The sequence below is a fragment of the Rhea americana genome, unplaced genomic scaffold, assembly GCF_003343005.1.
Source record: "Rhea americana isolate MKP2758 unplaced genomic scaffold, rheAme1 scaffold_83, whole genome shotgun sequence".
Classification (NCBI taxonomy): domain Eukaryota; kingdom Metazoa; phylum Chordata; class Aves; order Rheiformes; family Rheidae; genus Rhea; species Rhea americana.
The window spans coordinates 2,202,614-2,220,595 of record NW_028187012.1 but is presented as its reverse complement, the minus strand read 5'-3'; positions in this window follow the sequence as shown (position 1 = coordinate 2,220,595).

Below are 17,982 nucleotides of genomic sequence, written 5' to 3'. Positions count from 1 at the left end.
TGTCCCAACTTTTGCCTCTTGTTTATAAATTCAAGTCCAAGTCACAGTATATTTTCTTGCCTAGAGATGCGGATTTCACCATGTTCCACATCAGAAGAAGTGATGCCATACCCACATCAAACACTGTCTCCACTGAAATCTAGCAATTATGCCTGTGACTGTGGTGGCGGTAGGAGCTCATCACTGCTAGCTCCACATCTTCACCAACCGGTGTCGCAGAAGAAGACAGACYGAGGTGTAAGTAGGTAAGAAAGCCAAGTGAATTCTGGCAGTAGTTGCTGGAGATCAGAGCAGATAGATGCAGCTCGTGTTGATATGGAGAGCTCATGGGTGCATCTGTGGTAGTTTGACCTCTCACTATACAGAGAATATCCATGACTGGCAGTTTGCTGCTAGCAATGAGCACTAATCTCACATGGTAGTGTTAGAAATAAGAATAAATCGAAGCAGAGGAGATGCTTTTGAGACAGAGAAATCATCAGTGCAGARACAGACAAATTATTAATGAGTTTTCTTTAATGATTGATTTTATCTGCTCATTTCAATAAAAGAAAGAATAGTAAAGGCCTGAAATGATGCACAAAAGATGTAATATTTGTAGCAGCTTTATAGATGATAAGCAGAGTATTGTACCAGAATAACATGAATGTTCCAGACGTTCTTTTCTGAACAAATTGGCAGGACTAGCGAATGAGCATATGATATTTTAGGATAAGTGTACTCAGTTCATATATTGCAAAACAGGCAGCTGTAATTGCACAAAGCTCTAGAAACTATTTCAGACATACAGTATGAGGTCTCTGAGCAAACTCTATTATTATTTTTCTCCTGCTGTGTTTATTTCAAATGTCACACGTGGCGATGGTTTCTTTAAGGAAAGGTATTGATAGGTTGCATTCAAAGAGCCTAGCACTTGCCTGTGTGCTAACAGACTCCTCCCCACCAAATGCCTTTAAAAAATAGTCTTTGTTGTTGAAATATTCAGATGATTTTTCTTTTAGCACAAAAGGTTAAGATGAATAGGTGACATCTCGCTCATCTGAACCAAAATGAATGAAGCAGATGAGCATTTGCCTAGCAACAGCATAATGTTTATTACTGTCACATGTAGTTAAAATAGAAATGTTTTGCCTTTAATGATTTTTATAGGAGATTTTAAAGTCTCAAGTTGGTCTTTCACAAATACAAAGCATTCAAAGCCATGTCTGTAGATTTTACAGATGTTATTTATAAAGCAAGGCACCATTTTGATCAAAGGAAGATATGCAATTTTTGAGAACCAAAATTAACTACAAATGACTAACTTAATGGTAAAGACAGAATTAGTTGGTGATAATATTTTCCTTTATAACTGTGATGATGTTTCTTAATTATAAAAATAATCAGCCAGCAGCTGAGCGGTATCAGCTTTTACGTCATTTCGACTGGGTGGAGTTTTACACCCGGCCTTACATTGAAATAAAGAATTCTAGCAATGAGAGCACACTGTTTCAAAGCCATTGCCACCGTAACGTTGTCATATTATTTTTAAGTGGCATATTTATGTTATGAGTGGAGGCTTTTATTTGCTACAATTAATTATTTGTTTTCCAAAAAGGTGTCTTTAGAATAGCTTGTTTGTAAAACAGAACGCCCTGCTATTGTAAAACAAGGTTGGCTCGCTGTTCAGCAGCACACAATGACTACACAGAAAAAGCACAGCAGGCATCGCTTCAGGTCCAGCTCTCCTGTAAAATGAGAGCGCTCACTGGCAAACACTCTCTCCTTTGTTCCCATTTCCATTCCTCTTGATTTTAATTTTCTCTTATAGTGCAAGAAAATGTGCGCTCACAGAAACCGGCCAGCTGACCAATGTGTGGCACATCTTCAAGAAAAATATTCAAGAGTAATAAGGCAACACATTTCTGGGCAAATATAACAAGGCTGCAGTGGGGCTGAAAGGCAGGGAAGGATAAGCCAAMTGGCTCAGACGTGCTACCTGGAGAGTCGTATGAAAATGACCTTATACATAGAAGTGCAGGAGTCTGGTTTGGTGGTGAGCTCAGGAGATCTCATAGCCACGGGGATGACGTCGCTCACCACCAATCCCAGAGCTGCACATATGTCACATGCTCCCAAACTATTTCACACTTTCCTGCATTTCCCTGCATACGGAGCAATTTACTCTTAACCAACTGAAAAGAGGAAAAGGGTGTGAGCAAAAAGATAGCAAACCCCATTTTCATAAAAGACTCCTCTAAGAGTTTCGTAAGGAGGAGAAGGACATGCTCGTGGCACCTTTCCTTTGGGTGCAGCTAGTGCTGGTGCTGCAGAAAACAAACCTGGAATATCCCCCATTTCATCTCTAGGTGGCAAGAATTTGTGTAACAAAACATATCACAAAAATATACTCCTAAACTTGGCACTTTCAGCRTCACAAGCACCTTCATCATCTGACCCAGGGCAATTACAGTTAGGAATCTTCCTTTTCTAACTTGCACATCTTTAGGGAAATTAGGATCTACTCTTCAACAAATAATAGTTTTGGTATTGTCCTGATGGGAATATTATGTGGAAGTTATTTTGTAGCGTAAATRCAAACTGGCTCCTTAGAGCCTTAGGGTTCGTAATTGTTTCCATTTGATGCAACTGATGAGATGTATGAGAATAAGGGTCACACGCTTCCTTCTCAGTGCAAAAGCACGACATACATACCCCATTAGTAAACCGCGTTCACTGAGGGTAAAGAAATGTGTGTTCATCTGCTGTTTCTCCACTCATACTCAATACAACAACAGAAATGCAATTAGTGTTGAGCAATACAAACATGCTGTTGAAGTTGTACCCTTTTGTTTGTCACTTTGTTTATTGTCTACTTCAGAGCATTTGTGCTGAAATTCATTTAGGATCTTCTCAGCCAACAATATGGGATGTAGCTGTGGGATGTTCTGATTGCACCCGAGTTTTGCAACAATTAACTTTACTTTCTCAATAGTTTTTTTTCAGCCTTTGCTGAATTATGTCCATTTTCGTACAGCTGATTTCAGAGAAGTGAAGATACTGAAATACAGCAAGGCAGCATGATGTCATAACATTTCCTGCCCAGAAACTGTAAGTCTCTCAAGAGCAAATCTGTTCCTGAGAGATTTCCAGACCAATTTCCCAAGCAAAGAGCTTTGATAAGAATCTGAACATCAGGGCATTTCATCTGAACCAGTAATCCTTTTGAGGTCTGCCCTTCACTAATCTTTATATGTAATTCTGCTCTGCTGGAGAACGGTTTAAAGATCTTGCTAACTGAAAATACTTACCCAGGAAGGATGGGGGGGTTGCTAAATTACGGGAGCTTTCTGGGGAACAACATGACACTGAAGATCACAGTTAAGGAAGGTGGAAATATGGAGGCAGGGTGGAGTGTTGCAGAGGCAACATATAAAGAGGAAAGTAACATCACTCCCTCCCCAGGRTCTACTGAGCGGCATGCAATTATTTATGATAATTAAACAATAGGACATTTATTTTGGAGTGTTTCATAATGTGTTACATTTTWTGACACTTGCCTTATGTGGCAACTGTGAAAATGACATATATGSCCCCCATCTGCAAAATATATGTCAGAAGTCTCTGTTAGTACTCACAGCTTAAGCCCACTCTGCAGCAAGCTTTTGCTGGTTTGCTCACAACTTTTTCCAACAGTTGCATCATAGTTCTCTTTTTATGAGGATGTTTTAGTTCCCTTTTCCTCTCTCCCAGAGCCATTCCCTCTAGGAAGGAAAATAAAAAAAAAATAAAACCAAAAAAACATAAAGACTGCTGAAGACTCAAAAAAGTGCTGAACCACCCCCGTGTCTCTTTGCCTGCATTTTCWTACTTGAACAAAAGTCAGTGCCTCCGAATTTTTTTTTTTTTTGGTCAATGGAATTACAGATAAACATAGTTTGCCTTACACTACTTTATCTCCTTTTAAAATCTGTTTACTGCTTTCTCCAGAATTACTGAAACTGAGGTTTCAAGAGCTAAAAGATGAGTATGAATACTGAGTCACAGAATTGGGTTCTTCTCAAGTCCCAAAAATGAGCCTGGTATCATTTGGAAATGTGACCATCACCGAACCAGTAAAAGTTGTGCACTACATATAGGGCAGCCCAAAAGTCCTCCGTGTTATATATTTATATATATACATATATATGTATACTCAGAGGGCTATTCATCTTTGTGTTGTTGTTTTTAAAATAAGAAGAGCCTGAGGATTCAGTAGCAAGGAAAAGCAGCTTTGGTCCTGCCATCCTTAGTCCCATTTCAAGCTACATGGTTTTGTCCTTCATGTGGAGATACTGCATTTTTTCCCCAGAACCTCTAGCATGTGCTGAAAGCCAGACACATTGCTGCATGGCAAAACACATGCATAGGCTCCTTCGCAGCACTCTGGTCAAAATACAAGGGAGAAGGGATATATCAACCTAACTTGCCAATGATGTGCTTTTGACACATTTCCTTATGTTCTTACTGGCAGGAAATTCACCTATTCAAAGTTTCTAATATAATACAGTTTGATTCCTAAAATGGAAACAGCAAACTTTTTAAATTTGTCAGACCGTAAGGATTTATCAGTCCTATTCTGAGTCATAAGTGGCAGTTCCTTCTCCCCAGGCCACCGATTCCCTAGTTCCTCCTACAGGGAGCTCCAAGGTCTCCTCTCAAGGAGGCCATGCAAGCACCGTACTGGAAACACTACATGCCTGAACCGGTATGGTCATTCCTTTTGACTTTACTGGCAAAATAGGATCCAGCATTTTCATTTAGGACTAGCAGCTGAACCCACAAGCATGAAGAAGTTCAGAATAAGTTACAAAGGGGTCACACAGAAAAAGTGCTCTGTAAACAGGGCTGAGGTTATTTCCCTTCTGAGAGCCTCTTTTGTAACTGTGCCAAATCCTAGCAGCCACTTTCATCCAACCGACACGGTGAAGCTATAACCCCGTTTCTTCTCAGGAGTCACTTCTAAATGCAGAGGCCATCAAATTGAAGGGGAATGTATGAAGATTAAAAATGCCAGCAGTAATTACTATGGCAACTCTGAAAATGCTGATGTTAAAATTAGACACTTTAGTTTATGTTTCCCTTTTCCTCTGGAGGAAGAAAAAAAACCAAAAACGTTTCCTATATCTTACTTATAATGAAAACATTTAAACATATTTACATTCTTTTTATAGAATTTCTTTAAATCCAAATAGGAGCCCTGAACACAAGCTGATTCACTTTTGAAATCCATGAAAGATTGCAAACACAAAGTGAAAATATTCTACAGAAATATTTTGCAGGTAGAATTGAGAAATTCTGTGTGGAAAGTAGCCCAAGTAATTATTTTCCACTTATCAGACTAGCTATTAAAATGCTTTGTTTTCAAAATTGCAAACAACAACTCTCTATGTCAAGAACTAAAAGCTTGTAAAAAGTCATCCACTGAAACAGCTGGAGGAATGACAATGGTGCATTTAAAAGGCAGAGAACATATTCTTTGATGGTCTGGCATTAAAAACTAATTTTAAGAAAGATTTATTTGGGGAGGAGGGAAATAACAATTAAAAATCAATTGGAAGAGCATAAAGTGAGATTCCCCACCTTGATATCAACACTTCATATTGCCTAGGTTTAGATTACAACTCTTGAGGTATTCTACTATCTAAGAGAAGTAAAAATAGTATTACTAGAAAACCTTACAGGCTTTCTTTGGTAGGCACTTTTGGATAGCCTTTGCTGCTGCTTTAGTCGGCTGCTGAAATTAAGGTCGATAAAGCATCGAGGCAGGCAGGGCAGAGCAGAGGGCACTAGGGCTGCTGCCAGCTGTAGCTGCTGTGCTCATGGGAGGTGCAGGTGGGAGGGGAAAACAAGGCATGCACAAATCTTGCTCTCGCTCAGAGCTGGGAGAGGGCTTGAGCAACCTCCAAGACCTAGGAGATGCTGCGAGCTGACTCAAACTAAAAACTAAAATAAATACCAAATACCATAGAAATTAGTACTGCTTCTTACGGGCTAGGTACCAAATTGAGGCCTTAACACTGAGTATGTCTTTAGCTTTCAGATGTGTTCTTCCCATCTTTGAGCCTCTCTTAGCCAGGCCAAGACATGTATATCTTGTCCCTCTTGCAAGAGACAGACAACAGGGAATTTTTGACAAAGAACTGGACATGAGCACCAAAGAGAGAAACTCCCTCATTTCTGAGTAATTAGATATTGCTCAACAARCAATTAGCACCACTGGTGAAATGGTGCAGGATTTTATCGTCTCTTCTCTTTAAACCAGCTAGCAAAGTGATTCTGAGTACAGTAGTCCACCAACTTTTATAAGCAAAACCCATCAAAGAGTTTCTGGCTCTTACAGTGGTCATAGTCACAGTATACTCCACTGTGTTATCCATGTGATTTCTTCCCTTTACAATGCCTGGAAAACGCGTGGGAGCTGAGACAAAGATGGGCTTCTTGATTGAGCAGGGAGCTGTTCCCCTTCCCCCTCTCACTTTGTCACAGTTGTCAGCTCATCTCAGATTATGGAAATGCTTTCAATCTGCCTTTCTGCATTAGCCTGTCATTAGTTTTACACTTTGTTCCTTCATCAATGCCTCTTAATTACTGTAATTTTGTTCCACAGTCTTTGATAAACTCATGCAGTGTCCCATTTTCATGTTTTCATCCTAGTGAATTGAAGGTGATGTCCCCAGCACTTGTAAACTGTGTTAATGCAGGATTAAAACACCTCACCACGCACAAATGGTTGGGTACTTATATCATGACTCCCACTGTAGTGCAGTTATTATAGGAGGTAAGACTTGGATACAGGTTGAAGAGAGGCCAACATCCAGCACTTGTTGGAGGGAAAGGAAGAGATCCATGCAGCAATTTCATTATATTTTCTCTGGACCTGGTTGTGGGCTTCACGCCAGGTCCATGGCAGGTTCTCTTCTGCCTGCATGCAGGTATGCATCAGATGTTCCTGCCTGATTACCAGCCCCAGGCAACATGCGGAAACAGGCTTTAGCTTTATAACACTTAAATTAAGGGACTAGGGGAGATAGACTTTGCTCACTGCAAACTGACAAAAACAAAATCCTAATCTGTGACTGGATACAGCTACAAACACAAATGTTGCTCTGAGGATGACTTCCAGCTGACAGCTTCAGAATGAGTGTGACCTTATCCACAGACAACCTTAACAAGACAACCTCTTTTTTTTTTTTTTTTTTTTTTNTTTTTTTTTTTTTTTTTTTACTGATCCACTAAAACCAATTTTTTATTATTGGCACTGCTTCTCTCTTTTCCATGCAAAAGACAGCAAAGACAAAAGTGTGCAATTTTTTTTTTTTTATGAGGAAATTAATTGCCTTGTGCTCTGAGCCCGGTAGAGGGGCTTTTAAAGTGGGAGATCTACGCAGCAGCAGGGGTAAGCCTCTGCTAAGCAGACACAGAGAACAGTTTTCTGGGACATACACATTTAGCCTTTGAATGCTTTAGCTATAAGCTTCTAAACCCAGAACCATTCAATTAAACTTTGAGTTTCAAGGGGATTTAGCTGTAGCACTCATTGACTTTAATAGAAATTGCATGGCTAGGATCCATGCGTTGCTTTGCAAATGTCTGTGTAGCTGTTCAGTCAATTTTGTTATTTAGCATTTCTAGAGACTGAAGTATTTATACTTAATGGAAAACAATTGGAAGTTACTACAAAATGATTGAAATTACTGTAATATGCATTCCCCTATTTCCGTGGTTAAAGTGTTTCTAAACTTTGGGAGAGATCTAATGGCTGTCATGTTATAGAGCATTGTCTCTGCAAAACTGGTCTAATTAGATCTGGTATCTGAATATATTTTTATTAAACAGGAGTTATCACAGAGAACTGTGAGTGCAAAATCATATAAGGCTTTTTTGTTGCTGTTGTGTGCAGAAGCCCAGAACAGGACTCAGTATCAGCATTGTGTCTGGAACAGACAGACCAAAAAGTGCAACGAGCGCTAGAGGCCAACTAGCCATGCCTTAAATGAGAAGGGAAGGGAGCAAAATGAGGCTATATTAGTCAGCAATGGCAAGCCGAATCCACTCCAAAACAGCTGCACAAGGTGCTTGATTTAAAAAATACAAGAACAGAATTTGGCAATACCAGGAGTTGGGCCTGGTGTGTTGATGATGAAAGAGAGKTGGTGAATAGAGCACTGAGGCACTGTGCTGACCTCTGAAAGTGCAAGAAAGCAGCATACTCTGTAAGAACAGAAAAGACGGCTGGTTGGCATGCTGCTGTGTTTCTAACTTTCTGTGAGCTACAATCTCTTAATAAAAGTTAAGGGAACTGTATTATGCAAAATGAAGCATGTGTTAAGCTGTTGAAGGTTACTCCATCCAGACAGGTACCCTCCGCAAACCATTACTGTTAATTGAAAGTGATAACGCTGAAACTTGGAAGGGTTTCTRTAGGGACAGTGGTGATGGTGATGATGATGTTTAATGGCATCCTATTTCCATGGAAGGCATCCTGATCTCATAGGTTTTAGCAGGCTGTCAAATTGCATTGCTTTGATTAAACTTTGAGCTGTGAACCGATTGTTCCTATGATCAAAAATGTACTAGTTGACAAAGCTAGTCACGTTTGATTCCTTCGGCTTTTGTTCAAGAACAACTCCTGTGGCTGTAGAAGCTTTTCACCAGCTTCTGCCAGCATGGTCCTCTGAGCCCTTTCAGCTCCAACACCACGGAAGTGTACTAGATTTTCCCAAACAGCTCCATAGCTTCAGGGCCATTTGCACTCCTACCTTTTCCTGTAAACAARTTAATAACCTAGGGTAAGCACTAAACTTCTCCATGACTTCTCTTTCTTGTTCTTTCTTGTCTGTATAACTAACATGCAGGGGCTCTGGGCATGGCCCATGGCCCCAAGGTGCCATGGAGGTAGGCACTGTGGGCACCCCATCATTATGCTTCCCCAGGCACTGGGAATATTCTCTTAAAATTCACCTCCAGCATCTTTTCTACTCTCCTTCTTTTTTTTTTTTTTTTTTTTTCCTTGCACCCACTGACAGGCAAGCCTGAAATTAAACCACACTCTGGTGTGACACTTGGTAATGCCAAAGCAATCCTTTTCTTTAAGTAAAGCAAAAGGTTTGCAGCGTCTCCACAGCAGATATTTCTGTCATCCCGTGCTTCCTGGAGATGTCCTGCATTTCTTACCAGGCTGRGAATGACTGGCTGCCATAGCTGTCCATGGGATATCAACAGCGTAAGCAGTAACTGTCCGTTAGCTAATCTCATGTGACCAACCAGTCTTGGCATAAATTAAAGCAATTATGGGGTTGCTGCAGCATGTGTTCACCTGCCTATTGGGCTCTTACAGTAAGTGACACAAGCTGAAGCATGGTAATCCTTTGCCAGTGTCTTCATAGGGTTTTGCTAACTCTATCCTGTTCAGGGAAACCACCAGCGAGGTCATAACAACCTCTCACGACCCAGCTGTGGACTGTCAGCAGCTGCCATTCTTGTTCCCTCGCTCTGCAGATATATGCATTGTTAATCCTATTTTCATTTTACAACTTTTAAGCTTGTAGTCCCAGTAATGAAGCTTACCGCAGTGGTTAGTTCCTGGTCCGTCCTTCCCAATATCGGCAGGAAACATGCTGCCTCCAAACCTGCTACAGTCTCACCACCTGCAAATCCCTCTTTTCTCCAGACTCTGGAGGAAAATGAAGTTTCATAACTGTTCCAGTCAAGTACTCTGTATCCCCCTTTCCTGAACCTCTGTGCAGTCTTTCATAACATCAGTAATCRCCTCCCTTGCCAGGGCTGAAGCTTTGTAAGGCGTGACAGAGCTCAAAACAGAATTGGGTCTAAAGCCTATCTTAAAAGATTAGTTTAGCTTTGAATATTTTGTCCAATGACAAAATATTTGCATTGGTCACTCTTACTTTCTCCTACATGACCTCTGTTGCAGCACTTTTCCAAAAGCTGATTTTCCCCATGCCACAACAACACAGCTTCTGCACAGCTTCTGAGACAGTTTAGGCATTTTAGATGATGCCTAGTGAAGTTGTAATCTGCCAACTAATGTCATCCAAATGACATTCATCCTTCACTCTATTCCTCTTCCCCACAGAGTTACATTTTAATAAAACAACTCCCTGCAGAAAATCTCAAAAATCCTACATCAAAGCCTGCTCATCTGTGAATGGGCCATGAAATAATAACAGAAATTCCTTCTATCTTACTGTCAAAGTGAGGGCAGATGAAGAGGCAACTATGATTCACTCATATGGCTGAATGAAAGTCATACAGATTTCAAAAAATCCTAACAGTTAAATTATTAAAATATTGGATATATGGCATCACAAAAAAAATATGGCTTATATAGAATATGGCCGGCTGTAAACTGCTTTATCAGTCTGATTTATGAATCTTTTCTGGTTGCAAAAAATACTTTCTAAATCAGTCCAATAGCTCACTTCTGTACCAAAATAGGGTAAACATAYGCTGATCAGAAGCACTGCAGTTCAGTTTCTCGGGAACTGAAAGAGCTTTTGGAAAAGTCAATTAGATCAGCTGGCTTATGTCTCCCCATATCCCACCAATATCCTTAACTTTCTGAAGGTGGGTGAAAAAGAGCAGAATAATTTGGTTCGCATTRAGTTTTGCTGGATGACAAGATGACAGCAAAATACCAAACACTCACAAATTAATGYTGAAAAACATTTTTTAAAAAAGAAGAAAAAAATTTGCAAGAGGAAAAAAGTAGAACATCTAAACATAGTTTGTAAACAGCACTGAAAGAGATACTTCTTAAGCAAAATTTCATTTCATTAGATAATAAAAAATGTGATCTCAATGAATGGCTGCAGTGGGACCTTCAAGCCAGTYTCATCTCATCTCATCTCATCCATTTTCTCTAGTGACCAAATTCAAGGCTGTCATCAGATCATTCAAGCTCTTATGTCAAGTCGAAGAAAGTGCATGCCTCACTCTCTGATGTGACACGTCAGGCAGGAATCAATATCTTGACTTCTCTTTTAGTGCTGATGCATTCTCAAACACAGTTGGGGAGTTAGGTTCCAGCTCTRTGTGGTCTGATTCATGCCAAAATTAGATATCTAAACTAACAAACGAGTTTTTTGTCAATACCCCATAGAGTATACTTCCAGAAAAAAGCAAAACAAAACCAAAAACCCTCTAATTTCAATGGCTTGTAAAATATACTGTCTGTATTGCTGATATTAATCTGCAAATTCTGAAATTACTACAGTAATCTGAAATGTACAGTTTGCCATTGCTTTTTAGTTATAGGAAACATTAGAGCACTTCTGTACTGAATTCTAACAGATGCTTCAGTCTTAGAGGTATCCTTAATAGCTTTGCAAAACTGTMATTTCTTCCTCCTCCTAACTGTTAAAATACCATCAGCGATAATCTAATTGGCTACATGCTGCTCTCTAGAGCTCTTACTGTCATTGTTCTGTTGGTGAATTTGTTCTGACAGACTTACGATGAGTCCATTTTGGCATATACTCGTTGTCAGTGTTGATGACCACCACGTTTAGCAAGCCTAAGTGATCCAGAGCAGAAAAAAAAGAAAAAGAAGCTGTGGAAGGAACCATTCAGTTCTTCTTCTAGGAAGAAATATCACTGCACAAAAAAAACCCAAGCACTGACAAAATATAGATTCTCTTATTTCTATTATCCTAAGAGATAGCAATATGTACGGAACATTTCCTGTCAGTGTCAGTGACGTTCACCATAGTGCATTTTTCTTTTGYAATTGAGATGTTACTATTGCTCTTCGATGCTTTAAGAATGGGTTGCAGGAGCCAAAAGCAAGATGAACTTTTRTCCACGAACAGCCAAGATTATTTTTTAAGATTTTGAATGACCACAAAAGGGGCAAGTGAATTCACCATTTATTAGTAATGGATCTCATCAAAGGTTTTCAGCTCTCAAGTATGTGATGGTTTAGTCCATCAGCATTATTGTTGTTGCACATTACAGATATCTCTGGTCATGCAGGTAGTGAAGCGTGCCACCCTTTACGGTCTCAGTTCAGTTCTATGCACATAGCTGCCTTCTTAACAGAAGTAGCACTGTTGTCTTGATTAGTAAAAAGCTCCCCTGAGGTACTCCATATCATTTCTGACTACCAACTCCTGGATCTTCTCCCTTAGGAATCATTGGCTAGGACTGGATATGCTACTTACTACTGTGGAACAAGGTAGGCCCTGGACAGAAGGTTGTACTGACTATTTTTCACCTATGTATGTATTTCACTCCACAGATGTTTTTCAGACAACAATCCAGTAGAGTTTTTAGCAGTATGAATTGGATCTGAAAATATATGCAGGTTGCTAACCCAGAGTGAAATCACTGGTTTCCACTGGAAGGCTGCCTGAATGTCACYGAGTCTGAAAAACACGATGCTTTTGACAGTTAAATTCTGACAAAAGAAAAAAATATTGTTGGCAGTTTTCCCAGCCAGCTCTTCTCACATATAATTTTACTGTGGATTTTTTTCAGAACATAAAATTGTTTCAAGAAAATTCAGTAAAGAAATAATAAACATTTTGATAATATTTCGTATATTGTAACTTAGAGCAGGATCACAGTCCTGGACTTTAGGAGAGCAGACTTTGGCCTGCTCAGGGACCTGCTGGAAAGAATCCCATGGGAGACAGTCCTGGGAGGAAGAGAGGTCCAGAAGAGCTGGCTGATCTTCAAGGATCACTTCCTCCAACCTTGAAAATGGTCCCATATGCCCATCAGCAGGAAGTCAAGCAAGAGTGGCAGGAGGCCTGCRTAGATGGCCAAGGAGCTCCTGACAAAACTCAGACATAAAAGAGAGCCTACAGGAGGTGGAAGCATGGACAGATAAGCCAGGAGTAAAATAAAGATACTGTCTGAATGTGCAGGGATGGGGTTAGGAAAGTCAAAGCCCAGCTGGAATTGACTCTGACAGGGGATGTGAAGGGCAACAAGGACTTCCACAAGAATATGATCAGCAAAAGGAAGAGTAGGAAAAAAGGGGACCTGCTGCTGAATGGGGCAGGGAAACTGGTGATAAAGGACATGCATTGAAAAGACAGGTATTCAGTGCCTTCTTCATCTCTATCTTTTCTGGTAAGATTTGCTTTTGGGAATGCCATTTGAGACCACAGGGGAAATCTGGTGCAACAAGGACTTATCCTCAATGAGGGAGGACACTTAAACTATATATAACACAAATTCATGAGACCTGATATGATGCATTCACGAGTGCTAAGGATGCTGGTTGATGTAATGGAAAAATCATGGCCATCAGGGATTTTCCTGAGGGCTGTAAGGACACAAMTGTCACTCTTCAAGAAGGGCAAGGAAGAGGATCCAGGCTGACCAGGCTCACCTTGACCTCTGGGAAGGCAATGGAGCCAATCATCTTGGAAACCATTTCCAAACCTATGAAGGATAAGAAGATGTTTGGGAGTAGTCAGCATGAATTTGTGAAGGGGAAACCATACCTGACCAACCTGACAGCCTGCTATGATGAAAGGACTATCTGAGTGGATGAGGGGAGAGCATCAGACATTGCTTATCTTCACTTTAGCAAGGCTTTTAACACTGCCTCATATTACATCCTCACAAACAAACTGAAGTACAGGYTAGAAAAGTAGTCAGTGAGATGATCTGAAAATTGACTGAACTGCTGGGCTCAATGGGTTGTGATCAGCAGCACAAAGTCCAGCTGAAGGTCAGTCACTAGTGGCATATCCCAGAGGTCAATAGTGGGGCCAATGCTATTTAACATCTGCATTAAGATGATGGGACTGAGTACACACTCAGAAAATTTGCAGATGATACAAAATTGGAAGGAGTGGTTGAGACASACAGTGGTTGTGCTGTTGTTCAAAGGACCTTTGACAGGTTGGAGAAATGGGTTGACATGAACCTCATGGAGTTCAACAGAGGGAAGTGCAAAGTCCTTCACCTTAGGGAGGAATAACCTCATGCACTAGGACRGCTGACTRSCTGGAAAGCAGCTTTGCAGRGAAAGACATGAGGAGCCTGGTGGAGAAGTTGACCACGAGCCAGCAAAGTGCCCTTGTGGCAAAGACCACTAGCAGTATCCTGGGTTGCRTTAGAAAAACTATTGCCAGCAGGTCGAGGGAGGTGATTCTTCCCCTCTACTCAGCCCTGGTGAGGCCACGCATGGAGCACACACTGGGCCCACCAGTAAAGGGAAACATTGACACACTGGAGTGAGTCAGATGAACGGCCACAAAGATGATTAGGGGATTGGAGCATCTCTTCTCATACAGGGAGAGACTGAGGGAGCTGGGATTGTTCAGCCTTGAGAAGGCTTGGGAGGGGACCTTATTAATGTGTATAAATACCTGTTTGGAGGGAGCAGAGACAGAGASAGACTCTTCTCAGTGGTATCGAGTGAAAGGACAAGAGGCAATAGTCACAAATCAAAATACTGGAAAATCTGTTTAAACATAAGAAATACCTTCTTTACTGTGAGGACAGTCCAACACTGGCACAGGCTACCAGACAGATTGCTGTGAAGTCTACATCCTTGAAGATATTCAAAACYTGATTGGACACGGCCCTGAGCAAMCTGCTCTTGYGGACCCTGCTGGAGCAGGGGTTTGGACTAGACGATCTCTAGAGGACCCTTCCAGCCCCAGCTGTTCCATGACTGTATGATCCTGTACCTGATATGAGCAGTACACCAACCTGAGGGTCTCCAGTAAGGTGCCTTTTTATTTCTAGGGAGCCCACCAGCTTTGTGAAAGGTAGGGTGACCTGGAGAGGTCTTGCTGACCCCATCATCCTGGGAGCTCTCGCAGAGCAAGTTTTGGGGTAAAGCAGTGTGGGTGCATTTCTGCTCCCATTTCTCTTCCAAAGCCCCTTCCTGACATTCAAACCTATTTCACAAATAATGTGGTCAAACAACACTTAGCATGTAAGTCTAATAAAGAAATACAGTTTTCATGAGTGTTAGAAGAAAAAAAGGCACTATAAAAATGTGAAAAATGTGACCACATGAAGTCCAATACATGTCTCAGGAGCTAARCATCCCTCTTTTCTTCATCATTTTCTCTCTCCATTTTAGCGGGCTMACTCCTGTGTGCCACTGAATCTTATAACATCTGCTGGAAACAGTGGGAGTCTTGTATGCTTCAGCCCTAATTTTGGAGATGCATTTTAAAGTCTGGAAAGGTTTTGTGTTCCTCTTGCTGGCAAGAAACTCAAGCTGTCAAGAGAAGAAACTAAGGGAAGCAGTAATAAAATTCAGGATACTTTAAAACGAAGTGACAGGCAAATGGAAATGGCTTCCAATGGAGCTGGGAACTCATTCAACAAAGTGCTGCAGTTCAGTAATTTGACACAGCAGTGACATCATTACAGTGTCTAACTTAATCATACTTGCAGAAATAACGTACCAAGGTGTTGAAAAATAGTTTTATCTGTAATATCTAACATTGGTTTAAATGTATATGCTCACAAGAAGAATTGTGCCCAAAACCTGATTCCTTCCTATGGCAATATAAAAAAGAGGATACATTTCCRAAGTCCCACATCCTACGTAAATTTGTCAACACAGCTCAGTACCTAAATACACCAGAAGCTGGAAATCTGAAGGTGGAATGAGAAGGGAAGGCAGGACAAGCTCCCTCCCAGTGCCAGTTCTTTGTCTGATCTTTGTCATTTTAGGACATGATGTCAAAACAAAAGGAAGAATTTGGTTCAGAAGACAGAGAGTAACAGCAGYATTGCTGTTTCTCTACCACTAAGCACCAACTGTTAGTATTTAGAGAGAGCCCTGTCTTCTTATTTACTGTATTTAGAAAAAGAAACTCCTAGTAATATCGAAATAGTGTACTGCCTCCCAAGAACGGTGGGGGTAAGTCAATATGAAAACAAACGCACTTATTTTACATTCTGATAAAAAAAAAAGTGAAAATACTTTAATATTAGCTTATCATTTACTCCTTAATTCGCACCAGGTAAAATACTGAGGTGAAGTGCTGCAGAAAGGTTTCCCATAACCACTTCCTAAACTCAGGCCACACTGCAAAAGCTACTGGGCCCAAGGCTTAACTCTTTTATCTACCCTATGCCACACTTTTGTATCTGAATTACTTTTATATTTATTAAATCTTTCCAAGTCAGATTTTCTTATTTTCTTCGTGAAGTTCCTTTCTATTACTTGTGCTATTTTTTATTCATCTATTTGCATGTCAATTTTTCTCTTTTCTGCACTCTTCCTTCTATTCTTATGTCCTTATTCCCTCTTATTCTCTCTCTCTYATCACTGGCTCTTCCCCCTACGTATCAGGGCTGGTCAATTTTCTTAGCAGCAGACCTGAATTGCTACTTCACAGGGACAAATATCCATTTTCTTGGCTCTTTATATGATTGCCCAAGCACTTTCTTTCTTGTCATCCACCTGCATCTGCTCCTCTGGCATACACAGCGTTTATGCTTCCCTTCCCTAGGGCTTGGTGTATGGGCTCCTTTCCTGCTAGTGCCAGATCCAAATCTGGGCAGCCCTAGCAGCTCCCTTCACATGCTTCAGATGTGAGTCCTTTTGCCTCCTCTTTTCTTCCGGAATGTAGTGTCACTTCAGACAACACAGTTTTGTCATGCAGAGCAAAGCAACATGCCAAACAGAAAGGAAGAAAAGAAAAAAAGGACCTTCTCCTCTTGCRTGCTCCTTTCTTTGCCCATCCCCATGTTTCTCCAGGAGTGGGCTATCTTCTGCTCGTATGCTGGGCCAAATCGTGATTGCTTCTGGGCTCCTTCCTACACAAGGGCCAGATTCAGGGATTTACTCTTCTATGCTTCTTTTACAGTGGTTAAGGTAGAACAACAGTAGTTAAGGTAGAAAAAAGGATGYGATATAATTGTACAAACTACAGAAATCCCCTGGTACAAGCAGCTTTGGAGAAGAAAACCCTGCATTCCTCACTCATTTTTACCAGAGACATCTTCCTGTAAGTTATCTATATTCTCTGGAATCCTCCATGCTGAGTGCACAGCTCAGCGCTGCATTGCTGATGCTCCATTTGCTCAGTTTTGTCAACAGAAAATTCTCAGAGTCATAATGCACATTTATTCTGGTTTTCCCATCATGCAATATCATTGCATCAATGCAGAGGATAAAAAAAGAGAAGTGAACTTACTTTGTTTCAGTCGTGTAGCTGTGCTTGCTAGCTTACACCAGAGGTACAACGCTGCCCAGAAGTCTCTGATTTAAAGCAGCAATGTGTCACCTAACAGTGCACAGTGTGAAATCTGCAATGGAAAGACTAGAGCATCTGAGGCACAAATAGAACAAACTGTCAAAGATCTCACGCCTAGTTAARTAACAATAAAGTGTGTCGTGCTTAAAAAGAGAACAGTAAAAAGTCATAATTGCCAGTTAAACTTTCACTTCAGTGAACCCGAGTTTGGTGCTTGGAACAAACCAGGTGTGAAAGGTCTATAGCTCCGGTACTGCTCCAGATGGTTTCAGCACTTGTCACTRCACATACAAGTGGAATGCAAAGCAAGGTGAAAAACTCTCAGGGAAAAACAGGAAAGCAAAGCTCTGCTTTAAARTAAGTTGTGTGCTCTAGTCTCTTTTTAAAATAATGCAAACACACACATTTACACCATTACTAATTTACACCATTCCTATACCTCCTGTCACCCATGCAACAATTTTTACTTACTCACTTCTTTCACATGCCGGGACACAGCAATCCCTTCAATAATCATAAAATAYACAGCATCCCCTCTCCTGCTGCCTGTCCTACCCTTTAAACCCTTCCTGAGTCTAGTTCATGCCCCAGTCCCCCCTCTTCTCATATTCCTCTGGCACTTTCTCTCCAGTGTCTTCTCCAGGGCTTCCAAAGAGGTGTAGGATACATTTTCTTTCCTAACTTCTAGCTGCACATTTATATTTCATTAAACCACAGTGCTTTATCTTTATGTGCATAAGGCTTCCACCTTTCTTTG